General features: G+C 36.2%; 1 protein-coding gene across 5 annotated transcripts in view; it reads left to right on the top strand.

Annotated features, from left to right (window-relative positions):
- LOC126483834 (E3 SUMO-protein ligase PIAS3) overlaps window positions 1-22,027 on the top strand; it is a 277,101-nt gene that overhangs the window by 10,106 nt on the left and 244,968 nt on the right. Inside the window, exon 1 of one of the 5 annotated variants that reach the window (XM_050107037.1) lies at window positions 11,696-11,757. The exons of the other annotated variants lie outside the window; for them this stretch is intronic. The gene's annotated coding sequence lies outside the window, so the exon portion shown is untranslated. Of the gene's footprint in view, window positions 1-11,695; window positions 11,758-22,027 lie in introns of those variants that run through there. 5 annotated transcript variants of the gene reach the window in all.

Here is a 22,027-nt window from a genome sequence, read left to right on the forward strand (position 1 = left end):
GTGACTGGAATTCGAGGGTAGGAAAAGGGAGAGAGGGAAATATAGTGGGTGAATATGGATTGGGGGAGAGAAATGAAAGAGGAAGCCGTCTGGTAGAATTTTGCACAGAGTATAACTTAATTATAGCTAACACTTGGTTCAAGAATCATAAAAGAAGGTTGTATCGGTGGAAGAATCCTGGAGATACTAGCAGGTATCAGATAGATTATATAATGGTAAGACAGAGATTTAGGAACCAGGTTTTAAATTGTAAGACATTTCCAGGGGCAGATGTGGACTCTGACCACAATCTATTGGTTATGAACTGTAGATTAAAACTGAAGAAACTGCAAAAAGGTGGGAATTTAAGGAGATGGGACCTGGATAAACTGAAAGAACCAGAGGTTGTACAGAGTTTCAGGGAGAGCATAAGGGAACAATTGACAGGAATGGGGGAAAGAAATACAGTAGAAGAAGAATGGGTAGCTCTGAGGGATGAAGTACTGAAGGCAGCAGAGGATCAAGTAGGTAAAAAGATGAGGGCTAGTAGAAATCCTTGGGTAACAGAAGAAATATTGAATTTAATTGATGAAAGGAGAAAATATAAAAACGCAGTAAATGAAGCAGGCAAAAAGGAATACAAACGTCTCAAAAATGAGATCGACAGGAAGTGCAAAATGGCTAAGCAGGGATGGCTAGAGGACAAATGTAAGGATGTAGAGGCTTATCTCACTAGGGGTAAGATAGATACTGCCTACAGGAAAATTAAAGAGACCTTTGGAGAAAAGAGAGCCGCTTGTATTAATATCAAGAGCTCAGATGGAAACCCAGTTCTAAGCAATGAAGGGAAAGCAGAAAGGTGGAAGGAGTATATAGAGGATCTATACAAGGGTGATGTACTTGAGGACAATATTATGTAAATGGAAGAGGATGTAGAGGAAGATGAAATGGGAGATACGATACTGTGTGAAGAGTTTGACAGAGCACTGAAAGACCTGAGTCGAAACAAGGCCCCGGGAGTAGACAACATTCCTTTGGAACTACTGACGGCCTTGGGGGAGCCAGTCCTGACAAAACTCTACCATCTGGTGAGCAAGATGTACGAGACAGGCGAAATACCCTCAGGCTTCAAGAAGAATATAATAATTCCAATCCCAAAGAAAGCAGGTGTTGACAGATGTGAAAATTACCGAACTATCAGTTTAATAAGTCACAACTGCAAAATACTAACGTGTATTCTTTATAGACGAATGGAAAAACTGGTAGAAGCCAACCTCAGCGAAGATCAGTTCGGATTCTGCAGAAATGTTGGAACACGTGAGGCAATACTGACCCTATGACTTATCTTAGAAAATAGGTTAAGGAAAGGCAAACCTACATTTCTAGCATTTGTAGACTTAGAGAAAGCTTTTGACAATGTTGACTGGAATACACTCTTTCAAATTCTGAAGGTGGCGGGGGTAAAATACAGGGAGCGAAAGGCTATTTACAATTTGTACAGAAACCAGATGGCAGTTATAAGAGTCGAGGGGCATGAAAGGGAAGCAGTGGTTGGGAAAGGAGTGAGACAGGGTTGTAGCCTGTCCCCGATGTTATTCAATCTGTATATTGAGCAAGCAGTAAAGGAAACCAAAGAATAATTCGGAGTAGGTATTAAAGTCCATGGAGAAGAAATAAAAACTTTGAGGTTCGCCGATGACATTGTAGGACTTGGAAGAGCAGTTGAACGGAATGGATAGTGTCTTGAAAGGAGGGTATAAGATGAACATCAACAAAAGCAAAACGAGGATAATGGAATGTAGTCGAATTAAGTCGGGTGATGCTGAGGGAATTAGATTAGGAAATGAGGCACTTAAAGTAGTAAAGGAGTTTTGTTATTTGGGAAGCAAAATAACTGATGATGGTCGAAGTAGGGAGGATATAAAATGTAGACTTGCAATGGCAAGGAAAGCGTTTCTGAAGAAGAGAAATTTGTTAACATCGAGTATAGATTTAAGTGTCAGGAAGTCGTTTCTGAAAGTATTTGTATGGAGTGTAGCCATGTATGGAAGTGAAACATGGACAATAAATAGTTTAGACAAGAAGAGAATAGAAGCTTTCTAAATGTGGTGCTACAGAAGAATGCTGAAGATTAGATGGGTAGATCACATAACTAATGAGGAGGTATTGAATAGAATTGGGGAGAAGAGGAGTTTGTGGCACAACTTGACAAGAAGAAGGGACCAGTTGGTAGGACACGTTCTGGGGCATCAAGGGATCACCAATTTATCATTGGAGGGCAACGTGGAAGGTAAAAATCGTAGAGGGAGACCAAGAGATGAATACACTTAGCAGATTCCGAAGGATGTAGGTTGCGGTAAGTACTGGGAGATGAAGAATCTTGCACAGGATAGAGTAGCATGGAGAGCTGCATGAAACCAGTCTCTGGACTGAAAACAACAACAACATTTCTGTGTCTTCGGTAATGATGGAAGCTGTGTCTGTCTTTGTACAGTTGCTCACATCTGAAGAACTGGGCCACTTATAGTTGTATATTTATTTTTATTTTTAATACTATATTGTCAATGCATATGAAGTGATACATGAGTGTTTCTTGACCTTTTGTAAATATTTTGATATTTTTATATGTGATTACACTATAATTGAAAAGTTCGAAACAGTTTTTTTTTTTTTTTTTTTTTTAATTCTTTCGCCGTTATTGATAAGGGCTTGATGGCTTTTGGATTTGGAGGCATTAGTGTTGAATTGAATATCTATGCATCGGGTTAAGTTAAAACATTGCAATTGACATGGTTGTTTTTAGGAAAGTATCCTCAACAACATTGTGTATTATGCTAAATACCTTATATTTGAAAATAACCAGCCAAATTTGCCTTCAAAGTTTGGTTTTGAAAATTTAGAAAATCCGCTTTTTAGCCCCAGAAATAACAACCAGTTATTGATTTGTCAGTGTGTTTTTCCTCTAGTTAGATACCGTAAGCTAGCTGCCTTATATGCAGCAAGAACACTGACAAATGTTTCCTTTGTTTCGCAAAGTTTGGCGCTATTTATCTCTGGTGGAACTGAATGTAAAAATTTTATTTTTGTACATCTATATGATAGCAAAGTACTGTAAAAATTTCAACATTGATATTTGACTGTGAACAAAGATATGAATGTTTGAAAATGAGGTAGTAACTCACATTATGCTGCAGTTGATGTTATGGTTATTGCCTATTTAAATGGTTTATTGTTTCATTGTAGCAAAATTTAGTTGTAACTTATATTTCATTAACACTATCATCCCTTAGTTAATAAAATGTTAAACAACAGAGCTTTTCTTGAGTTCTTTGTTAAAAAATTGTCTATTTACATCTAGGTTTATTCTCAGTTAAGTAGCACATTATTAAAAGTTCAAAATGATAAAAGGGAAATAAGAAACGTCTGAAATTTCTTAGTTGTTGAGAAGGCTACAGTTTTGTGCATGAGTTTAGTTCTCAAGACGAGTGTGTACAGAAACTCAGTGGACAGAATTAAAAGTCTGCCCAGGAGCCAAGTAGTCAGTGAGAAGCCTATACGTGAACTGCGTACTTCCATTACATTTGCTAGGTGTGGCATTATTGTAGTCAGTTAGTTCAGAAACCTCTGTTAGAGTGAATGTACATACTTCATTGAAAGTGTAGAATGTTTTATGTGCTTTTGTTTGAAAGATAATATAATACAATAAAACGGATAAACAGTACTCTATTGGACAGATAGTAAGTGAAGTGTATGACAAAACAGTTCATGGTTCAGTTTCAAAAAGACTTATAACATGGTAATGACATAGACAAACTTTGTTTAATTTACTGCGAGTAGGTTCTTTTGTATCGTCAGTTTGTGAGTATCATGAGAACAAATATCTTCTGAAGTACAATCTCTCTCTCTCTCTCTCTCTCTCTCTCTCTCTCTCTCTCTCTCTCTCTTAAATGCTCTGATCCACTCAAAGTTCATAAAAAGCCAATTATTAATGGTTTGAGGGAAATAAAACTTGAACATTTGTATTTGGAAATTTTTATGTGATTCTTAGATATTCCCTGTGCCCACATTGTTACTCAGGAATATTTACTGTTAATCGAAGACCATAATCATGTAACCTTGATGATGACATTTATATTCCTAATGAGGAAGCTATTAGGATGTTGGATGTTTCTTATTCTAACTTAGTGGTGTCTCCTGTATTGAAAATAAGAAAAGTAAGGATCGGAAAAAGAGCTATTGAAAGCAAGGTACAACGAATTTTAGACAAAATTAGAAGAGACTTAGAATCATGCTTTAATAATGCAGATACCAACAGTATTTCTAAAAAAGAAGAAAACATATCTCCAGAACCATCCGACACTGAGTATTTGAGCTTAATCGCTGAATCGAGAAATTAAAAAGTAAGTGTTCAGTGACTCATAAAGAGGAAAAAGTAAAAATTGTAAGTTTGCTCCCTGACTCATGTTCAAGAGAAAAAAAAAGTTCACGAGTTCAACATTCTGATCATTTGGTTAGACTAACATGAAAATTAGTTTTAGAGCAAGGCATTCTGCTAGTTTTAGGAAGGAAGAAAGGAGTAGGTATAAGTGGAGAAACAGCTGAAGAGATCCAGCAGTTTTTTTGAAGATGATGAAAACAGAATGTGCCGAGGTAGCAAAGATGGCAAGAGAGTTGTTATGAATGGAGTAAGTAACAAAGCATAAAGGACTAATGCTGTCAGATGTAAATGAACTTTATGTGGCTTTCAAAAATGCTCATCCTGAATGTAAAATTGGAAGCTCAAAATTTTGTTACCTTCACTGTAAGTTGTGTATTTTGGCTGACTCCTCATGTTTGTATCAAAATGTCAAACTGATGATTGCGGGTGCAAAATTCAGTTATGTTAGCTGCAAAGAGTTATTGGATTTATGGATTGCGATACTTGTAATTATGACTGCATGATGAGTTTGTGTGATAAATGTCCTGGTAAAGAAATTGCTCTTGAATTGTTTAAGGAGTCTGGTGAGGAAATGCTTGACAATGTTACCTTCAAACAGAGGGTCACAACCGACACCACTGCAATATATCTCGTGAAGAATACTTTGAATCTTTAATTGATAACTGAGAAAATCTCAAGTCGCATCTTTATGAAACTGGGTGCATAGTCCTAGCTGATTTTGCAGAAAACTTTACATTTGTGGATAAGGATAAAATATGAGGATACCACTGGGTCAATGACCAGGCAACAGTGCATCCATTTCTTCTGTACTTCAAAAATGAGAAAAATGAGGTTTGCAGTTCTTCAATTTGTATTCTAAGCGACTACTTGGAGGACAACATTTCAGTTGTCCATGTGTTTCAAAAGTATGTAATAAATTACATAAAAGTAAAGTTGTTCAAGGTTGAGAAGTTCATATATTCTTCAGATGGAAGTGGTTGTCAATACAAGAACAAAAAGAATTTTTCAAATCTTTACAACAGCAAAGTATATTTTTGGTTGGAGGCCGAATGGCACGTTTTTGCCTCTTGCCATGGTAAAGTTGCATGTGATGCAGAAGGAAGTACAACAAAACATGAAATGAAATGAATAAAGCCAGCCTACAGAGATAGACCACAGACCTAATTATTACAATAGAGTACATGTATGCCTTTTTCAAGGATAATATTAAAGGCATCACCTGTTTTCTCATCAAGAAAGAAGAGGCAATTTTCCATATCAAAATGGCATTTTAAACCAGATTTGAAAACTGTACAGCAATAAAAGGGGCAAGGCAATTCCACAAATTCGTTGGCATTACAGAAAACTTAGTTCGAGGCTATGTAACATAATAAACTGAAATTTATGAGGATCAATGTGTCAGTAAAATTACTTCCGTCTTTAACATTGTATGACATAGTGGAATATGTGTGTGATGGACAACAGTAGCTTGCACAGGTTGAAAGAATAAGTTTGGAAAAAATGATGTTTTGTGCATTTTTACCACCCTGCTGACCCAAGAAATCCATTCAGGAAATCTACGAGTGACCAAGTTCGTATGCCAATGAGAAACGTATTAAGAAAGCTTTCAGTGTTTGAACTCACCACAGCTAATGGGAGGTCTTATAGAATATCACTAAAGCTGTCTGAAGAAATAAGTGTTCTCAACAATCACCTCTAGGATTAGGAAGCAATGCATCTCAAAGTATGTTAATTGAAAATTTTTATTTTAAATTGGTCAAGATAATGAAATTGTTAAGTTCAGTAATGTTTCGAGTTTTCCCATGTAATTCAGTACTGTAACTTCAATAGTAATTGATTACATCCAGCCAACAACACACATGAATCAGGCAACAGCCATAAGTTCAGTTGTAGTGCAATATGAATTATTTCCTCATTTTCAAACATTCGTATCTTTGTTATCAATCAGATATCAGTGGTGAAATTTTTACAGTACTTTGCTATCATAAAGGTGTACAAAATATGCAAAAATCAAAATCTTACATTCAGTCCCACCGATGATAACTAGCCCAAAACTTTACAAAAAATAAAGATTGTCAAAAATTCATAAAAAATTAAGGAAACATATGTCATTGTTCTTGCTCTATAAAACTAGTAATTTATGATATCTAACTAGAGAGAGGAAAAAAAATTGGTAAATCACTTCTTGGTTGTTAGGTTTTGGTCTTAAAAGTGGGTTTTCTAAATTTTCAATACCAAACTTTGAAGGTCATTTTGACTGGTTATTTTTGAGTTTTGGGTAATTAACAGTGTCGTAGAGGAGATTTTTCTAAAAACAATCATTTCAGTTGCAATGTTTTAACCTAACCCAGTGCATAGATATTCAAATTAATGCTAATGTCTCCAAATTGAAAAACCATCATGAGCTTACAAATATAAAAGGCCACCATATAGTAACAACGCGAGATAATTTTTTTTAAACCTGTTTTGAAATTCTCAAGTATAGGGTAATCAAATAAAAAAAATATTTAAAATTGGTCAAGCAACCACCTTAATTTTCGTTGGATCATTTCACTTTGATTGGCCCTATAGGTACATTGTTCCTCTGCCACATGAAGGAAACATTATGTTAAGTGGGTAAGAATGAAATATGTAGAACAACAACAAAAGTATCCTGAGTCACCCATAAAACAAACGACATGTCCAAGATAAGAATGACAGAAGTCTTGTGCATGTCACACCCGATGTAAACATCAATTTCTCAACGAAAATGGTCAATGTTTGAACATGTAATATGAATAGATTTTTTTAAAAAAAATACTGCTCACTGAGGAGCGACGGGGGAAATTCTAGCTGAAAGGTAGATAGAATTTGGGGCACTTCATTCCCTAAAAATGAAGACTTGATCGTTATCCTCTTGGCAGACAAGGGATCTACCAAGCTTTCATATGAGCACTTCTACATACAGCATCTGCCATCAGTATCACATCCATGTGATGGAAACTGACATACAGTCCTTCCTTAAACTAAGGCCCCTCATAAGGATTCACACTTCAGTTCTTAGGACTTCTTACCCCACCCAAACCATTGCCACCTTTTACCTTCTTCCTGAAATCTGCAAACACAACCAACCTGGCGGTCCTATAGTTGCTGGTTTCAAAGCTCCGATTGAACACCTGCAACCTTTAGTACAGACACACCCTTCCTATATTAAAGACACCAACACTCACTAGATTCAGAAGGATGTAGGTTGCAGTAAGTACTGGGAGATGAAGAAGCTTGCTCAGGATAGAGTAGTATGGAGAGCTGCATCTAACCAGTCTCAGGACTGAAGACCAAAACAACACAACAACACCACCCACTGCACAATATGAAGTATGTGCCCACATTGTTCCTACCCCCGAACCTTGCTTGTGGCTGTTAATGGGTGTTTCCACATCTTTCAAATTTTTTTCCTCCTGCACAGCTTGGCGAGTAGATTTTTTTAATCTGTCTGAATTATGTGAGGCAAACAAACGCCATTGAATAGCAGCCAGTTAAAAAGTACATAATGTCATTAATGATAGGCAGAAAATAAATTGCTGGATGGCGAAACTCTTCCATGAAGTCTATATGGAATAAGATGACAAGGAACATCACATTGTTTATTGACCTCTGATCAGTGGTTCCCAGAAATAGAGCTTCATGGTAGCTGTACAGAAGAAAGTGCTTATGACAAATAGTTGGAATCATGATTTCTAGAATATACAGCAGATATCGCCTGCAAATGTGCTACAAGTACACTGATAAACCAAAACAGTGTGGCCAGCTGCCTAATAGTGTCTGGTACAATGGCGTTCCTCAGCAGTGATTCTGTGTGGTGAGGGTTCGACAGGTGCTCATCAGTCAGAGATATATGGCACCAGATGTCTACGCGTAGGTCTTGCAATTTCCATTCGCGGGCATGAAGCTGGCATGCAGTAGTGTCCCAGATGTGTTCCCACAGCTAAAAATCAGATTTGGGAATCAAGACATGAATGTAAGTTTTGTGTTGTGGGATTTAGATGGTGAATTAAAAAGTTTTTCTACCAATGAGGCTAGTGACCCATCAGGGAGGACAAATCGTGCTGAGTGATTATCGTCTTCTGTGGAGAAACTTATATCCATACTAATTGTATGTAAATGTTATTTTGTTTCTGTTTTTTCATCCTTGGCTAGAGCTGCTTCCTGTATTTGTTGTTGTTGAACCTTGTAAATGAAGGTAATAAACAGTTTTTTGAAAGTCAGACCCTGTTTATGGCCCTGTGGCATGCACATTTATCCTGCTGGAAGATGCAGTAGCCAATAGGAAGACATCAAGTATGAGGGGTGCATGTGGTTCACAGTAATGTTCATACACTCAAAAACTGTCATGATGCTTTCAGTTACTAACACAGGTCCAGTGGAAGACCAGGTGAATATCTCCTGTAGCATAACAATACCTCCACCAGCCTGCATCCAAGGTGTGTCATGTTTTGGGTAGTCATTCACCTTCTGGAAGGTGTATCTGGACTAGACTATTAATCTGGTGTAAGAAGATAAGTGATCCCTCTGATCATGTAACATATGTCCATCAATCCATGGTCCAGTGTCGATGATCCCTTGCCCTCTGCTACTGTAGTTGATGGAAGTCGGGTAAAAAAAAGGAAATACATATGGTTTATCTGCTGCAGAGACCCAGTTTCAAGAATGTGTCCTGAGCATGGTTCTCTGAAACACTAGTGCGTGCACCAGCATTGTACACTGTCCTCAGACCTGCAAACATAGATCTGCCTATCTATTTTTACAGAGTGGGAAACCCTTGGACCTCCATATTCTTTGACGACGCATGGTTGGACAACACCACGTCACTTACTTGAGGTCTCTCATCCTTCACCACCTTCCATAGATGTTCACGACAGTAGCACACAGTCGACTAGCTTTACCATTTCCAAGATGCTCTTTCCCAGTTGCTGAGCCATAACAATATGCCCTTTTGTCAGAGTCGTAAATTGTTGAATTTCCTCATTTGTGGGATGATTCCCCATTTCTCCTTCCTCAACATACATGCATTCCTTACTGCATCACTTGTCCCCATTGCCAAGAAGCAGCATTCAATCTCGCAGAGGGCAATGGTTTTAATATTTCAACAAACCAGTGTATGCCTACCTTGACAATTTCCCATGTAGCTTTAGATCCAAAAATCTGATGTCTTTTACTTCACATATCATATGACCATTCTAAGGACGTTATTTGTGATACCTAGCAGATTTTTTTGTGGGGAAACTGAATGTACAGTGAAGAAAAAAGCTCTCAGATGAATGGCCAGAGTGTTGTCTGATATAACATGTGACCTTTCGCCTTAGAACTTTTCCTTTGTAATATTTGCAGAGAGAAACTGAAGAATCACATGACTGTATCATATGTAACTGCAGTGTAATCAGCAGTTAACTGTAAATCGTAAATATAATTCACTCAACTACATTTTTCCTTTATTGTTAAGATCATAACCTTAATCTGAGACAGACAAAAACGGTTTTGTCACTATCTGATATACTAATAAGGAGAGGTCCCAAGTGTTGGGGTTGACTTCCTGAAACCATCTTACAGTGATGTAGGTTAAGATCTCAGGTATCACACCCTGCAGCTATTCAATCTGGTGGGTCCTTGTTTGCGAGTAATTGATGAAAAATTTTCAGAGTTTTATGTGATGGTCTACAGCTTTAAAAATGTAGCGTTTTACAGTCTTGTTGCACAGTGTAATGGATAAGGTACAGTTCTGTCATGCAAAAGGTTGTGAGCTCAAATCTCCAGGGGTACATCGAAATTTTTTATTTTAAAATCATTATTGAAATGACTTTGAAAATCTTTATCTAAATGACTTTGATCATTACTTTTTATATGAATTAATTGGTTTAAAGGTAATTTTCTCATTTCTTTTCCATTGTCACATCATTCTAACCATCATATTAACTTTTTCATTTGTTCTCATTTTTCTTGGTATCATTCTTTTTCTATTTGGAATCTTTTTGTTCGTGTTATTGCAGGGCAATTTACTCTCAAATCATACAGGTCAAGAATGAATGTCACACATAACTATTTCAAAGTTTGCTGAAAAAATATATGTGAAGTTCCACATAACAGCTCTCCAAAACTACAATATTTTTATTTTCTGATGATTTGTTAAAACACTACAGACATCTCTAAATGAGAGTATTTGAAAAATGTCAAAATGAAAGGGAAAATTGAAAAATTGTAGTAAAGAAACCAAAAGTGATAGAGATCTGAATTTATTTTTAATAAATACTTTGTTCCCATACTATGAGACATGATCAATAACGTACACATTTCTGAGATTGGTTGTTTTTTAAATATACTATGAAAATTTGTATCTTTTTGCGAATTTCAAAATTATGTTTTGAAAATATGAATTGTCACAGGATGTTAACTGTCTTGAGAAATGAATAAGTGAAAGGACTGCTAACTGTCAGCTATGACATTAATGCATGAAATTCTGAAACTGTCTTAATATTTTTACATAAAGATGAAAGAATCTGAAGTTTTTTGGTTATTTAGAAATTATTTTCTCCAAAAAACTCATCTAGATGTTCTAAAAATTTCATGGTATGTTAGTTGGTCATCATACTTAGGGAATTTACAGTCAGAGTGGGCAATACATGTCTGTACAAAATGTGAGAAATTTTTTAGGTAGACATAGCTCTATTCTCAAGGTCAAAAACTCATGGACAAATTGATTGCTGATTTTAAGTAAATGTCATGCAAAACTGGTACTTCTGAATCAAAATAATTGCTTTACAGCACTATAAGTGAGTGGGGAAACAATTCATAATTTTGTTCAAAAGCTTTTTTTGTAACCAAAATGAGATAGAGAATATTTATACCCATTTTTCTTTTTATGATATTATTCACAAATTATTATTGTCTTCTATCATGATTTTACTTCTTTATGACTTTCCACGAATTAAAATTGCCTACAATGTAATAATCAACACTGCACAGTTGAAAAGAGTTCATCTGTTTCTCATTGAACTTTTACAGCCAAGGTGAATATGCACACGGACTAGGATTATCCAACAAGAGCAGTACTTGGGAAATTGGAACTGCACACTGATCTTTTGATGATAGCCACTTGAAAGCATTAGCAGGACCATGACGTGTCATAAAGGAGACGGTCATATCTTGCAGCTCATGAGACATACTTATCTCTCCCACCCACCACTGATTGTCATACATGCAAGAAATGAAGTGAAGTGGCTCAGTACAAAGTCTTATAATGTATACTGTGGTCTCTGCATTTCACACACAGTAACAGGCTGCACTTTGTGGAGAACCGTTCGTGCAATGTATGTGCTGCTCCATGATGCAACCCAGTTGTGAATTGATTGAATTCCTACCACAGGCTTCATAGCAGACAACTCTTCTCTCTCTTTTTTTAAAATGGAATTCCCTTAATGTACTTCAATTTAGAATTGAGTTTCATGTTACTAATGTAGATATGTTGTGTACAAATCCAGTAGCATCTCTTATAGCATCAACTGCTTTACGCTGGAGGTTAAATCTTGTTGCAAGATGTTTACAGAGACCTCCTACCCCATCACATGCACTTCTTCCTTGACCTGTTGCTGAAAATACGCATTTTCTTGTCTTAATTCCTGTACTACAGTATTGACCAAGCTCATAAAACTGAATTAGCTTTTAAAATGAGATGCTGCACCATCCGTCACATACACATGTTCAGGAAAAGCGTGGCCTCTAAATGCTATGTCATCATGCTGACAACAAGGCATGCATGTGCACTGTCATGAATGAGATAATCAGTGACAATAGCAAAATAGTGTGATGTTCCAAGGAAGTGAGCAACACATGTGAATATTGATACCTGTGATGTATGTTAGTGGTAACTTTGAATTACAGTCTTCCAAGCAAAATACCAGTTCTCAGCAAAGTCGAAATGAACAACTAATGTGTCTGTGTTCTGGTATGTGGCTGATTTTACTTTTGCTATGACCTGTCTCTGAATCCTCATGATATGATGGTGAGCTGTTCCTTTCGTGACCCAATGCCTGACCTCTGTAACAAACTACTCTGGCTTTACTGCCTTCTTCATCAACTTTCCTCTGCCCCACAATGCATAGGTTACATTATTGCCAGTATCCTGAAGGTGTAATGCTTCAACAGTGATCACTTCAGTGACATGACAAATTGCACCCTTCTGCAACCAACATTTATCTTGCGGCTATTGACATACACGCAAAAGCATCAGTTCCATCTCTTTGTACTTCTTTCCTGTGCCACTGCTTATGGCGAAATTAACAAGTTTCAGATTAGTGCAGTAAATGCATGTGCATACTTCCTTCACTGGCTTGCATTTTGACCATTTTTCACTAACTGAGTTAACATCAGCCTCTTTAGGACTTTGCCTGCTGCAATTTTTGTCATCATTCAGGTAATATTCCAGAGGATCAGTAAGCATATCATCTTGCTACGGATGCCCATGGTATGAATCTGGGCATGCCCAAATACCTCCTCATTCTTTATTTTACAAGCTGTTTAAATCAAGTAATGTGAGGAAGTGTGTGCATATTTTTGTATCTGCTGCTTAGAGTAGCTACCTGGTATCAGTTTCAATAACAGTATGTTCTCAGTATAGATGGCTGTGAAATAGCAGTACTTAGGTTTTGAAACTGCACATCACATTTCATGTACATATCACTATCTTCAGGTGCTACACCAGGTGCATTTACATTATACACTTCACAAAGTTTTGAAGATGGTGCTTGTGTAAAACCTGTTTCGATTTCTTCCACTTTTTCATACTGTTTTCTTCTTGTGCTTCTTACCTTTCCTGGACATTTAAGGGGGGAGGGGGGGGGGGGGGAATATAGTAGAGGCTACAGTAGAAATGCTAACATGCAACACATCAACTACTTCACACCTAGGAGTATAAACATGTGCACTATCTTCTTCAGTTTCACATTCGGATGATGGCAATTGTTCAGGTGGGTTGTCAGTAAATTTTTTTCCTGTAGTGAGTGTAGAAATTCCTGCGCAATGGATGTGATGCTAATACTGTTACTCGAGGACCGAGATATCTCTGCATAACTCTCGCAGATTTCCCACAACTGTGAAGTGTTTTTCACTTTTCGAAAACACCACCTTCTTGTGGTGCTTTTTTTTTTGCGGGGGGGGGGGGGGGGGGGGGTCTACACCCCTCACTCTTTCACTACTGTATTTCCTCACTGACATTGTATCTAACAAAAAGTTCAGACCAAACACAAAACTTGATGCAGAATGGTTTATGTGCAAGTTCTCACTCATTTGTTATAAACAGAAGAGCACTGGAAACAGTGTTGCAACATGCATATTTTACACTATGAAAAATTTTTAACACTTTACGCAGAAAAGTATTACCCACAGTGTTTGCACTGACTACTAATATATTAACCAAACAATATTTTGTGTAATCCTCTGAAGTTTTCGGATTGGAGTTTTTGAGTAAACAATTCGTAAAAATGCATTTTTTCCGCAGTTTTAGTAATAAATATTTACGTAATACAGATAGCTGAAGCAGAGAAGGTACTGTTTATAATTACGTCAGTGTTATCTGGTAATGTGAAAAAAAGATAGCATTCTGTGACTTTCCAAATTAGGAAAAAAATTGTTTAAGTGGAGAAATTAATTTAAATTTTCAAATATCTTTTGGGAATTCAGCCAGGTAACACTTTGTGACCTGGTTGAGTTCCCGGAAGTTATTTGAAATTTATATATGCCAGGAGAAACTCAGATCTCACAACTTAAATTTTGTATTTTTGTCTTAAATTTGTAAGTTAAAGGAAGCCTGTAAGTGTGCGGGTTTCAACTAAATTTCAATACACGAAGAGGGAGCTTTAACAAAAAATATCTGCCAGGTCTCTAATACTTTTGGTTAATTAGTTTCCCCCCCCCCCCCCCCCCCTCTACTGTTTCAAGAGTGAGTTACAAAATATACATTTTTCAAAGGGCCATACCATTTACAAAAACTAAGATAAAATGAAAATACTTTTTCTCAATACTTATGATTTAGATGTCTAATATATATTTTTTCCAGAGAAATTCATGAACACAAGTTGACATGACCTGTACAATTTGGGATGAAATCACCCTGCATTTATTCTTTTTTGTTTTACTTATTAGTTCCTCTTTCATTTAAATCTTCATCTGTGTTAATTTTTCCATTGTGCAATTAGAATTTGTATTTTAAATGTTTCTTTGATGATTATTATCCAAAAAATGTACATTTTATAACAAAAAATGCATTTCTGACACGATTGTACCAATAGAAATGAGATTTCGTCTTCTGTCCCCCACCCCCCTCCCCCAACTGCTAGATAAATGAAAATAATTAAAATCACATGCACAAAGATTCCAAGTTGAGAAAGAATGCTAGGGAGTAAAAATGAGAGCAATTGAAAACGCTAATATCATGATTAAAGTGACGTGACAAAAGAATATAAATAAAAAAATTTCATTTAAACCAATTAATTGATTAAAAATAATGATCAAAATAATTTTGATAAAGATTGAAAAAGAAAAAGTTTCAAAGCATCCGAGGTGATGCGAACACACTCTTTGCTTGAAAGGACTGTACCTTAACTGTTATACTACACAACCAGGCTGTATTGCACTACTTTCTATAATTAATTTTAGACGAGGATCCTGGAGGGTGGAGGGTTGCAGGGGGTGATACCTACATCACTATATAGTTGGTTTTAAAAATTTGATCCCACTGCTGGGGACCTCGCCTTGTAACTTGTAAGTCATTAAGAATGAAAGTATGTGAACAAACAGGTCAAACATCTTCTCGTGTTGAGGTGCAGTGAACTTCCTGTCGCATGACGCCATTTTGTAACTTCACAGTAGTGCAGATATGAAAAAGGTAAACTGTAGGTGGCTGTGAGCTGTCAGCAGATGTAAGTAGAGACAGTATGAAGAGAGGAGGAATTGCCATATATGTTAAAATTTATCGTAGTGTGAAAAATTTAGAAAGTAAAAAATTTTATGTAGAGCAACATAAAGAAGCATGTCCCTGTAAGCTTAAACTAAATTATGGTACTTTTCTAATTAAAACTGTGTATAGGTTCCCATTGCAAAAGTTTCAGATATTTTGGAAAAACTTGTATTCTTTGTTGTGCTGTCTGAGGGAAACAAATTACTGTTCGTGGGGATTTCAGTGTAGATATTCTGAAAGAGTCTGATAGAAAAAATGACGAAGTATTACTTGGTTCTTCCTACTTAACATCAGTTATTGAGTTTCCTACATGGGTAGTACAGGACAGCAGCACACTGATACATAATATTTCTATAAGGCCAAGATAAATTTAATCAAATAAAAACTTTTCCTTTTAAGAATGGTCTTTCTGATAATGATGCACAGCTAGTTACAGTATATGACAAGCTCCATACAGTAATGTGAAACATCCCTCCAATATAATGCATTCAGTTAATTATTTAACAGTTACAAATTTTAGGGAAATCTTGCAACATTTAGACTGGGATGAGGTGTATAGGGAATCTGGTGCTAATTTAAAATTTAACATATTTCGTGATACCTTTGTGAGAATATTTGAAAACAGTATCCCTAAGAAAACAGTGAAACATAATTATAAGAAACCATCTAAAAACCGTGACCGACTAAAGGGATGAAAATATCTTGTAAACAGAAAACGGAAATGTATCTTACAGCTAAAAGGAGTTATGATCCAGAAACAGTCAAAACATTGCAAAAACTGCTGCGCTGTATTAAGAAAAGTTATTAAAAAGTCCAGAAGTATGTGTACTATGTCTGAGATTAGCACCTCTTGATAATAAAATTAAAACAATTTTGAATATTGTTAAATAGGAAACAGAGCAACCGAGAGCACAGAAAGACTGTATTTCTATCAAACTCAATGAAAAGTTGAAACTTCCTGGCAGATTAAAACTTTTTGCAGGACCGAGACTCGAACTCGGGACTTTCGCCTTTCACAGGCAAGTGCTCTACCGACTGAGCTACCAAAGGATGACTCACGACCTGTTCTCACAGCTTCAATTCTGCCAGTACCTTGTCTCCTACCTTCCAAACTTCACAGAACCTCAGTTGGTGGAGCACTTGCCCACGAAAGGCAAAGGTCCCGAGTTCGAATCTCAGTCTGGCACACAGTTTTAATCTGCCAGGAAGTTTCATATCAGCGCACACTCCACTGCAGAGTGAAAATCTAATTTTCAATGAAAAGTTTTTTAGCAAAACATCAGAAACAGAAAATATACTTCATGATAATTTTTTAAGTGTTGTAGAGAAAATAGTAGTCAGCTGTTCATTAGAAAATGCAAAGCTGTTATGGAAGAGGCAACGACACCTATACAATTTTTTAAAAAAAACTGTAATTCAACCCACCTTTCCTACTGAAATTAGGAAAATAATAAATTCATTTCAAGTAAAAGCTCACATGGAATTGATGGCGTTTCCAACAGAGTACAAAAAGCATGTTCCCAACAAATAAGTAGGATTCTCTGCCACATATGCAGTAGCTCACTGAAATAGGACATATTTTTGGACAGACTGAAATATGCTGTTGTTAAGCCACTGCATAAAAAGGGGGGTTAGGTCTGATGCTAACAACTACTGCCCATTCTCACTTCTGACAGCTTTATTCAAAATTATTGAAAAAGTAATATGTGCAAGACTAGCTTCACATACTTGTGAAAATTAAGTATTAACAAAATGTCAGTTTGGTTTTCAGAAAGATTTTTCGACAAAAAAATGCTATATACACTTTCACTGATCAAATATTAAATGCTCTGAATAATCAAGCATCACCCATTGGGATTTTTTTGTGATCTCTCAAAGGCTTTACTGTGTGAATTGTGAAATTCTTCTAGATGAGCTTAAGTATTGTGGCATGAGTGGGACAATGCACAAATGGTTTAATTCATGTTTAACTGGAAGAATGATGCAGAAGGTTGAAATTAACATTACAGTAATTTGCAAAAATCAGCATAGTCCTGTAATTAGGGAGGTATCAAAAACAGTGTCCCACAGGATTCAGTCCTCGGTATTAATGACTTGCCACTGTGCATTCATGGAGGTTGCTAAGCTGGTTCTTTTTGCTGAGTGCACAAGTGTAGTAATCACACCGAATAAACAAGAATTAGCTGAGAAAATTGTATGTAACGTCTTTCAGAAAATTATTAAGTGGTTCTCTAGAAATCAGCTCACTAAATTTTGAGAAAACGTAGTATATACAATTCTAAACAATAAATGGCATAACACCATCAATAACTATAGACTTTGAACAGAAGTCTGTTGCTAAGGCAGACTATTCCAAATTTATGGGTGAACGCATTGATGATGATAATTTGAATTGGAAGAAACACGTTGATGATCTTCTGAAATGTTTGAGTTCAGCTACGTATGCTTTTTGGGTTATTGCAAATTTTGGTGATAAACATATCAGTAAACTAGCCTGCTATGCCTGTTTTCAATCACTGCTTTCATACGGCATTATATTTTGTTGTATTCATCATTAAGAGAATTAGTATTCATTGCACAAAAGCATCTAATCAGATAAAAAGCCGGAGCTACCTAGTGGTGTAAAATGCCGGGGCATTTATAAGTTAGGGAAAATGTCCAAAATAAGTGTCACTAATAAAATATTTTAAGCTGATACTTTGTATTGGAAAAGGTGTTTTGCAACACTGCTCCTTTAGAGTTTGGGTAACCAGATTGAAAAAGCTGCTTGAGAGTTAGAGGAGAATTATTAGGGCAAGTAAATTCAACTGTAAACCTAACTTATTACGTCTTTAATGAGGTCAGTTATTGGGGTATTACACAATAAAAAAAAGGAACAAAATAGAAAATTATAGTCTGTCTCAAATGTTACTACATCTGCCAATAAAGCATTTTTGTAATATTTATAAATACATTTATTGTCAAGACAAATATGCTATCTGTTTAATAGATTCAGTATTAATTTTGTTATCAATAATCATTCTTCAATAACATTCTTAGATTTGAAACAGATTATGAAGTGTGTTACATTACTAAGTGATAACTTAACAACAATGTTCTTTTTATACTGGCTTATCACTACACAGCGTTCAATGTGTGTGTGTGTGTGTGTGGGGGGGGGGGGGTGAGTGAGAGAGAGAGAGAGAGAGAGAGAGAGAGAGAGAGAGAGAGAGAGAGAGGGGGGGGGGAGGGAGAAGAAGAAGAGCAGAACTGTTAAAAAAGAAAATACATTATAAATGGTAAGCAGCTGTCAGCATCAGGCGCCGTCTCTTGGTACAGAAAGTTGGAATTATAATTTTAAAAAATGCTTCCATCTTCTTTCATTTTGTTCTTAGTAACAAAGCAATGAATGCTATATGTAGGTTTAAGTGTAAACATTTGCTAACTATTAATTTTGGGAGTATCATCCCATCTCATATTTTAATTGGTAAATTATACATTCTAGCAGTAAAAACTTCATAAAAGTACTTTTTTCATAAATGCCCAGATTTTGGGAATTTAAAATGGCTTTGGACAAATGTCCATTTATAAATGTCCTGCCCACCCGGGCATTTGCCTAGCCCATGTCACTAAGCTCATGCAACATCATCTTGCATACATTTGTTTAAGTAACTTTGGATATTCACAGTACCTCCACAATAAATATATTCACCTATGAAATTTGTCATTAATAACCCATCCCGGTTCAAAAATAATAAGCAAACTGCATAGCTACAGCACTAGAGGAAATGATAATCTTCACTATTTTTGGTTAAATCTGACTGTGGCACAGAAAGGGGTAAATTATGCTGTCACAAAAGTCTGGTCACTTACCAAAAAGCATTAGAAGTCCAACAGATAGCCAACCAGTATTTAAAAACAAATTAAAAGATGTTTTGAATGACAGCCCCTTCTACTCAATAGATGAATTTTTAGATACGAAGTATTAAAAAAATAATTATATCCTGTAAAGAAACCTTATGTTCAACTGACTCATTCCACATCATCGTGAAATGTCGTATTCATGATCTATGGAAAAACTATTAATGTAATGTCATGCAATAAAAGTAGTATGTGTGATTCTGCTAGTGCTGAATTATTCATGAATTCATATTGTTTGTTGACAAGTTATGATCATTGAAATAAGAGCTAACTTCTTTATTTGAGGAACACATACACAATAATCTTTGCTTGTAGTTGTCAGCATCATTTACTTCCACTTCCTTATGTAGAGACTTCACTTGCGTGGCCATAGGTGTCTTCGCAGAAATACATGTCCCAATGAATTTGCTACAAACATAATTAAGTACATTGTAGGGTGTGCAAACTTCTTCCACTGTACTTGGTATATGATCACACAGTTTTTATACTACTTTTTTCTGTTAATAAAAGGAATGTTCCATACTAAATGTCTCAACCATGTGGAAATGCTTTTCAGAAGTACAGGATTTTGCAAGCTTGCTAAGACCCTGCATTTCATTCTCTGAAAGTATGCCTTATGTAGTATAATTTGTTTCTTCATGATATTCAGTCCTTCAGTATGTTTGTAGGCTTGAGAAAAGGAACAGTTTTCACCTGTAATAACAAATTTCATTGATTTAAAGAGAGGCACAACACCGAAAAATTCTCTGCCACTAATTGGAGGCATAGATTTATTCGTTCAGAAGTTCTGCTTGCTTCCTTTTTTTTTTCCAGGAATTGTACCCTAATTGGTTAGTTCCTACTATGTACATAAGTTCCGTTCAGTCTGTGATAAAAGTATAATTACTGTAGTTAAAAATGGCAATGGGCCATTAAAAGGAAATCATAAGTCAGTTTGATGATGATATCATCATCATCATCATCCCTTCAGATGTTCCAGCTAAGGACTACACACCAATTTAAATTTCTTATTAGTTTTTACTTGCTTTTCTTCCAGTATTTTTTCATCTGGTCGTTGTTATTCAAGTTAAGAATTGTTCATATGTACTAGTGTAGCATTGGTTATAGTTGTGATGAGTTTCTTTCGTATGAGAATGCTTTGCAGTTGACTTATCTTTTCAAAAAAGTGATTCACAAAACTACCATCCAAAATCTGTGACATCCGTATGTTGTAAAATTTAAGAATGTATTCAGAGTTTAAACATAGTAAGTATTCTGAACAGACTGAACACCTGCATGTGACCAGCAAGGATTGCAAAAATTTTAATCATGTGAAACCTAACTTCTACTATTCTCATGTGGCATACAGAAAGCAATGGATCAAGGCAGTCAGGTAGATGCAGTATTTTTTGATTTGCAAAAGACATTTGACGCAGTATGACATCAATGCTTATTATCAAAAGTACAGTTTGTGAATAGATTGAAGATTCTTTGGAAGGGAGGATACAGAATGTTATCATGAATGGACTGACAGATATAGAAGTAAATTCAGGTGTGCCCCATGGAAGTGTGTTCATGTTGTATATTAATAATGAGCATGTAGACAGCAGTAATACTAACCTCAGACTTTTTGCAGATGATGCAATTATCTATAATGTCTTAAATAAGATGCACAAATATTCAGTTAAATTTCGATTAGACGTCAAAGTCCTGCAAACAATGGCAACTTACTTTAAATTTTTTAGGAATTGTGAACGTCGCCAAAAAGGAAAGAAATATTATATGGTCTATGACTTTAATACCAGTGGGAGTCAATCAACTCGTACAAGTACTTGGGTGTAACAGTTTGTAGGGATATCAAATGGAATGATTACATTGTCTTTGTTGTAGACAAAGCAGGTGGCAGACTACAGTTCATTGATATAATGCTAGGAAAATGCAATCAGTTTACAAAGGAGACATACGAAACCCACGCAACTCATCTTAAACATTGCTCAAGTGTGTAGAACCCGTACCCATTATGAGTAACAGGGGATACTGAATGAATACAAAGAAGGGCAGCATGAATAGCCACAGTTTCATAGAAGTGTCATGAAGGAAATGAAACAAGTGAACTACTGACATGTGAAGATAGGTGTAAACTGTCTCACGAAAACCTACATAGAAGAGTGCATGTAGTAGACAGGAAGGCATGCTGTGTACATCTGATACTTGTTTGTGTCATTGCCTACAAGGTATCAGCTTGGTGTTGAGGTACAAAGTCATACCTCAGCGAGGAGAAGAGTGGCTGGAAAAGTCAGACAGTAAGCTCCATTTAATAAACTTCACAATGTGCTTGTGGTGCACCTCCTTCCAGTCATGCATGGGAGGATGAGATCCTCCTTACTCATCTTCACATAGGGCACAGCCCTATGAAGCATGGTTTCTTTCTCTGGCGAGAGGACTGTCCATTGTGTTGTGCATGTGGTGTATGGTTCACAGAGTGCCACATTTTATTAGACTATTTTATTTTCAGAGCAAAGGGCAGTAGCTCATTTGCCATCTATTTTAAATGAGTCAAACAAATGTGGTATGGCTGTTCACTAAAGTTTTAGGGGGTCTTTTAATGTGTTTTCAGAGTGGCTGGCTTATGATTTTCTTAACAGTTTAAACACTGTCTTCCATGATAAGTGCTATTTTGGTTGTGCAGGGTGAATACGGGAGTGAGGGTGGAGGGGGGAGTGCTGTGCAGTTTTACCTTGAATTGC

This window comes from Schistocerca serialis, chromosome 6 (assembly GCF_023864345.2).
Source record: "Schistocerca serialis cubense isolate TAMUIC-IGC-003099 chromosome 6, iqSchSeri2.2, whole genome shotgun sequence".
In the NCBI taxonomy this organism is placed as follows: domain Eukaryota; kingdom Metazoa; phylum Arthropoda; class Insecta; order Orthoptera; family Acrididae; genus Schistocerca; species Schistocerca serialis.